This window comes from Diorhabda carinulata, chromosome 2 (genome assembly GCF_026250575.1).
Source record: "Diorhabda carinulata isolate Delta chromosome 2, icDioCari1.1, whole genome shotgun sequence".
NCBI lineage: Eukaryota > Metazoa > Arthropoda > Insecta > Coleoptera > Chrysomelidae > Diorhabda > Diorhabda carinulata.
Window position 1 is genome coordinate 1756657 of NC_079461.1, and position 7425 is coordinate 1764081.

General features: G+C 32.9%; 1 non-coding gene across 1 annotated transcript; it reads left to right on the forward strand.

The window, feature by feature from the left end:
- The first annotated feature begins 6700 nt into the window (after window positions 1-6700).
- On the forward strand, window positions 6701-6772 carry Trnae-uuc (transfer RNA glutamic acid (anticodon UUC)). The gene has a single exon. It is a non-coding gene; the product is annotated as a tRNA-Glu (tRNA).
- The last annotated feature ends 653 nt before the right edge of the window (window positions 6773-7425 follow it).

Here is a 7425-nt window from a genome sequence, read left to right on the forward strand (position 1 = left end):
AGTAGAATGGAGAAAATAAGTATAGGAAAGACTTGGACAGCATTTGGCAAGCTGAGAAACCATGGAGAGGTCCATATTTGGTTGGGAAATTACAATATAAAAGAAGCACACATTTGAAATATAGCTGGACGAAGAGAATATTAGAACAGCGTCCCGGGGATCAGAAAAGGATATCCAAGATGTCGAAGACCCCTAGATCCAGCAGTGGACGAGACATGATGATGAAGCAGTAGATAAATTTAATAAAAACGAAGACAGTTGATGTGAAAACAACAAAAGACAGTTTAAACTATTCCATATGTTATTGATTCCATATGAGAAAGAAGATACAAAGATTGGTTTGCAACTGAGACATAAGATCATGTTCAATACTAGAAGTGATTCTTTCCATCTTCCATACGGTATTGGAAAGCGTTGCGAAAAAAACGTCATTCAGAAGGAATTAACAAAGATGAAAAAACTTTTGGATATGCCTCGGGACGAAGTACCGAAAAAGTTTAGAATCGAGTAAAGATTTTCCTTAAAATTAAGCAAAAGGATTTGTATCAAAAGACACTACACATCCCAAATCCTTCAGACCAATCAGCTTTGTGTTTAAGAAATCTTCATCCGATATCCAAGCAGCCATCAAAGTTTTGCACTCGATTATCATGAAAAAATCTATTCTGGTCTATTTGGTCGGCAATTTTATGCATTCCAATGGTATTTCCTTAAAGTTAAATAAGTTATTTGGTTGTAAAACATGAGGTTTCTGAGTGTCGTCATTGTAGAGTATTAATTCGACTCAAACACTAGGAATTTTTTCATCGCAATCCACCTGTTTTAACAGTGTAAACGTTTGAGGAAAACGGAAAAGGGGAAACTAAGAAAACCACGTTGTGAGAATACCATTAAGCATCCCATCTTAATTAGTGACTAAACGGCAAGTCGTCTTGGTATATCACTTAAATGGTTCGCAGATAAAATCAGCGCTCGGTATATCTGGAGTTTGAGCTGAATTCTCAATTACAAAATTTTCTGGAAAAGAGAAAGGTTTAGATCGCCTAATGAAACGGTAGAAAAATTAGACAGTATTAAAAAAAATTTTCGTTAAGATGAATCGGGATCCCGAACGCTATAAATCAAAATCTCTGGCGTATATATTCCGGGGGGATCCAGCGACTAAAAGCTCCCCCGAGGCCGAAGAGAGAAAATCATGTAAAGTAGAAAAGCATTTTGAATATTGCTCGGCTTGAGAGTTGGTCAGAAGCCAATATGTGTAGATACAAAATAGCTTCCAGGAAAATATGTAGTAGTTGTATTTTCTTGAAAGAATATTGAGTTGACGCCCACGCGTATCGTACGAAATCGTTTTTTTTTTTTTTAAGAGAATAATATATAAAACGGTTTACGACTGCCAAGATTGTGGAACAAATCATATCATATCATCATCATAATGATAGTTTTGGGGAAAATTTTGCTACTCTTCATTAAAACACCTTGTGATAGACAATTTTCTATATTCAGACCGCAAATTTTTAATCACTCGCCTTGCGAACTGTTAATAGTCAGGACGAATACAAAATGAATCGATAATTAAACTTTGTTTATCAATTTAATCACCACCAAACGCACAGCTTGGAATTAGGTCATTGTAATTTAGCAGTAATCGATGCTGCAATCGAAATGCTGCTCGATTGAAACTAGTACTTCAAATATTTCTTCCTGTTCGTCGAAAATTATCTAGGTCTTGATCTGTGAGGTTTGTTCGGCGGTTTCTCGAGCTGTCTCGTTTTTCTCATGTGTTTTCTGGTTCTTCTTCAGTCCTTTCAATTCAATTATAGCTTTGTCATCACATTTTCAATCATAAACAACAAATCTGATAAATTTTTCGTTGTTGTATTTGTTGCGTTTTGTTATATCACGTTTTATATCACTTCTCGTCGAAACGGGATAAAAAATTCTCCTCTTTCGAGACATTATTTTAAGTAAAGTTGAATCATGTACAAGGCGTCCAAAAAGAGTATCTATCGGGTATTTGTTTTCGCGCCATATTCGAAACGGAGCGACGAATGGGACCGCCATTTTGTGTAGTTTTAGTCACGACGGATCAGTACTCGGAGACGCATCGCGTATTTTGTGTACGAACGTATTATCTTAACGGTAATTCAATGCTGATTGCTCAACGTCTGTATCGTGCGGAATATCGTACACGCCACGCCACGCCAAGTGACGATAGCATTAGGAAATGGATTAGGATGTTCGAGAATATAGATGAGGCAGTTAAAATTGAAAATTCTGGTCGCCCTCGTTCAGTTAGTGATGAAGAAACAATTGTAGACGTTGAGGCGTCGGTTCGTCGAAACCACCTTTATCTGGACACCTTGTAGTACTTTTAAATTAGGTAGGGTATTTTATAAAACTATACTAAATACTCATCAAGCATTTCTTGACTTAAAGTCAATAATAAGTAGCTCTTCAATCTTTCTGAAGTTTCCGAATAATTCCGATTCTAAATCATTGGTGTATAATTTTTCCAGGAAACTACCTTTTCGGTTAGAGCCCATGATAAAAACTCAATTTTATAAGAAATAAAAGTTTTTTATAGGTCTCTTGGTATATCGGATATGAAACAATGAAAAACGTATTAACTCTGAAGTTATTACTAGCAGCCATGTTGTCTTTGTTGTTTTCTATGCGTTGAGAGCCATCTGTTATAAGAATCATCAAAAGTCATCTTTTTATTGTAAATTTTAATTATTTCCTATGTTGTCAACTGAAGTGAAATATTGCGGGACAGAATTTGCCGCCTCTTGTAAACTAAGCTATAGCCTACTTCCTAAACTAAATAAAGTCCAAAGTGTTTCAAAATATATGAAAGATGACGTGACTTTTGACAGTTTGACAGAAATATTTAGGTTAGGTTAGGTTTCGCGGTAGAAACTTAATGTTTGAAATATCTTCTAAAAAAACTTGTCGTTTTTAGTCATATTTTCGTTGTAAATTTTCCTGGAAAGTTTTTGAATGTTTGCCTACTTTCTTACTAAAGAAAACAAAAGGATTTGTTACAAATTTTACGTAATAAACCATTTCAAATTGGATATTTCGCATAAAAACTCAATTTTGAGAATCATTTCTGTATTAATTCAATTATTGTGTTCCATAAATAATAAATAACAAGAATTTCAAACCGCAACCCTTCTAAAATGGCGTCGAGAGCTATTATTATGGAAAATAATTGAAATGCAAAGGTAGCAGCTCCTTATTGGGGGTAGAGATTTCCGTTTCTGCGGAATTAAATTAGCAGTGTTTGGAACAATGTTGTTAAGCAAGTTAGATTAGGGAAACAGTATTTTAATTGTACATTAAAAGTCGGTGAGCATAAAGCCGGGGGACTTTTAAAACCAAACAGAGAAGGAGGTAAGGGTAAAAAACCATCATACTAACTTTTTATTAACATTAATTCTAATGTTTTCGAATAAGATTTAAAAGTGAGTGATAACCTCGTCAAGAAACGGCGTCCTGTTTGTATCAAGTCCGAAGATATAGAACTAGAGGTCTTTCTCTTCGGAATGATGGGATTTCCTTCTAGAGTTTCACGATTCCAAGTCACCAAGTCACTCATTTAACTTAATCTTCTTTGAAACACGTTTAAAAACAACCAATTTACCTACATCCGTCTACCTTCTACACAGTTTCATCACGCCCCATCCTATTTCTTATTTACGCGAACCCAGGCGTGATATTTTGGATCCAACGTACAATGTATCGTCTGGTGTAGTCGCTTCTAGCTGAGTGACGCGGCTTCTAGTGATTAGACACGCGCGACGTACTTCAATTTTGCGTTTTGTATATAAATTTGAGATAAGGTTTGATTAAATGACTATTTATCAGCAAAATAATGTATTAGAGAGTTCTATAAAGTATAATTACCTTAAAATTGACATACTCGAAGTAAAAAGACAAGTAGCTAGAGCAAATAAGGTCTTCAGAATGTAGTATGACGAAACTGAATCGAAAAAGAAGCGAAAACATGAGACTATCATGAAAAATGATTACGAAAGAGATAATGAAAGATATCTAAAAAGAAACGAGCGATAAACCTTAAAATCTTGAATATTCCCCTGAGATAGATTTGAGCGAGTACGTCCCTGTAGTCACGTTTAGGGAGTAACTCGGTTAGGCGCGTGTCGTAGTTGGCTGTGGTGTGTATTTTACGACAGCGAGAACGCAAACCAACAGCCGCCCGGGGACACTTTAAATAGCTTCCATTTCAAGCCAATAAACATGTAAAACACCTTATTATTACCGACCTCATGTAAACACCGCTTTACCACCGTCGTTAATATCGGGATCTGCCCTACCGACAATGCGATGCTCTAATAGAATCATAGAGATAATTATAGGTGTAATTTGGGATTGGGATTACCGCCCTCTACGGATTATTATTTATATTATGAATATTGGAAATGGTAAAGGATATGTAAAAATAGTCCCTCGTATTTTCTTGAACTATTATTAGTTTTTTAAAAGAGACAAACAAACCCTATAACCAGTAAATCTGCATAATCGAATGAAGGCTGAGAATATTTAAAATAACCGCCGCTCCTCACAAATATTTTCATAAATCTGTCAACGGTGATTGCGTTCGAACTGAAACTGATTTCGATTACTAAATATATAAAAGTTGCGGAGGCAAATGGGCCGCCATTTGGTGCCGCCAACATAACGGCACTACTAAATCGGGGAAAAAACATCGAATCTTTATAAAGTGGATAAAAATGGAAATTATTGAAAAGTTATAGACTTATACGGTGTTTTTCGAAAATAATAAATTCTCGTTATTTGCGTTAAAAGTAAATTATTATATAATTGAATAACATGTAAATTTAAATCAAATTTCAACAATTGAAATAATTCTAATTATTGACCAAACATCCTGTATATAACTAAATGAAAATATCCAGAACAATATACTTCACTCATTCAATCCGGTTGGTTATAATATTCTTATTATTCCCTTATATTTCTAGATAATAATCCGATTTGAAAACTCGAAGTTTATCGAACTGATTGTCAAGTGTCTAAAAGAAGAAAACTGTATTATCGGTATCCAAGCAACACATGATGTCAACAAGAAAATAATCTTCGTATATTACGACATCCATACGCTATGAATCCAAAAAATATATTCTTGAATATAAAACGGAACCAATAAGAAAAATAAAAGTTTCATTTATCGGATTACTATAGATAGTATTAAAACTAAACAATAATTAAGAATTATATAGGGTCATGAATTTATATAGTTTCCTGTAATATAGAAAAGTTTAAAGTTCAAGATATAGGTGGCGTAACGTCAATACTAGCAATAAAGAACGACCTGCGCTTAACAAACTGTATACGATGAAGGGTAGAACGAGCTTTATTTATTGCATTTCGACAGGCATTTTTATGAATTGTACTTTGTATCCCTCATAACTTAGGCGATAAGATCACATCAAACATCCAATATGAATAACAACCAATAGGCTCTACAGATTCCTGTAATACGGAGAAATAAATAATTGTTAATTTCGTTGTTGAAAGTAAAGATGGCGTGGTATTAGATTTATTTATAATTAAAAACGTACTGCTTTTACGGAATTATATGAGATGTATGAATTTTTGTAATTTTCCAAATAAAAACTAACGGTTATTCGACTAGTTTTATGGACAATTAACATACACTGTATAACGAAAAATACCGAAAACAATTAATTTTAACGATACAACTTTTGAACGATATCCAACGACATCCGTTTACATTTTATGTCAATCTCTTTATAACGTTTCTGGTGGTTTTCCCTGGGGACCAATCAGACCAGAGACCGCCGGCCATATTGAGTAATAAAACGATGACAATTAGTCATAAAGCGTTTATAGCTGAAACGAGAGTGTTCAAAAACATCTTTGAATTACTTTATCAAATGAGAAACTGGATAAATATGACGTCTGAGGCCGACTAACGAGGATATTCGCTTTTCAAGAAGCAATCAAAAAGGGTAGTTTTCTTGGCGACACTTTTTTTATACATTTTTATACTCAATGTTCTAAAGGGGTAGTTGAAACAAACTAGGGATGCTGTCAATAAAATTGGATGTAGTTTTTCTTTATAAAAAAACTTTCGGCAATAAAGGAATAAGAAGTAATTGCTAAAGAGAAGTTTTATTTATATGTAATACAAGAAAAGCCTGTTATTGTTAACACGTTGATTGCCAAGGCAATTTTCATGTCTTCAGATAATAGTATTGTATCATTAAAAATTCCAATTTGAACATAGAATTTCAAAAAAAAGAGTTTAGAGAATGTAAAATATTAAAAAGTATTTGGGGACGTTAATTACAAGTTGGTTGGCATTCAACGTGTTAAAGTTGAATTAACATTTTCCTATATTACCAACTTGGGATTTCTGGAACCATTGGTGTGTTCAGTATTTAGATTGGATTAAATCAGTTTAGTACAAGTAGGAAAATATGTTTTGATTCTAATATTGATAAATAACAGTTAAAATATGAAACTACTTATAAAGAATATTGATGAATAATGTATTTCCCATCAGGAATGTTAACAGGTAAGAAATGTATCCATTATTCAATAATTTCTTCATGTCTAGTAAAATTTATGAGTAATACGATGGAAAAAATTATATTTATACCAGTTTTTAAGATATGTAATCATCTCCGGTATGGTCTAGTGGCTAGGATACCTGGCTTTCACCCAGGAGGCTCGGGTTCGATTCCCGGTACCGGAATATTTTTTTCCATATTATTTTTTCAATATATTTTTTGAAAAATACAAGATTTATAAACAATAAATCAAAATAATGTTAATAAATATACCCAGAAACTTATAATAATAAAAAATCTTATGCAATCACATTGTTTAGCAATAGAAAATCAAAAATATATCTCAACTCAAAAGAATAATTCGAAATTTATGATTGAATATTATCGATAATAAAAATTTTTCGAAACTGTTTATCATTAGATTCTATCATAGATAGATTAAATTTTGAAGACTGTTTGCCATCTAGTAGTTAAAAGATCTCACTGACAGTTTCGTTTACAGTTTCCTGTTGTTGCTGCAATGTAATCATGGAATGATTTCTATATATTCTATACAGAAAACTTCATATCGGAAACTATAGTGAGGCATTTATCACATAGATGCCGCTACAGTGTAAATCAATAATTATATTGTTAAATTGAAATTAATAGCATGAAAATAAGATTTATTAGTTTAATTCCTAAATATTTACGTTGATTCATTGCTTCAAAATGAATTATGGATTAATTTATCAATAAAAATGCAACAATTACGTTGTTTACAAATAATGTATTTTAGTAATGGAAAAATGTATACCAATTGTTGAGGTACGTTTAAAACAGACGTGTTTTGTTATTT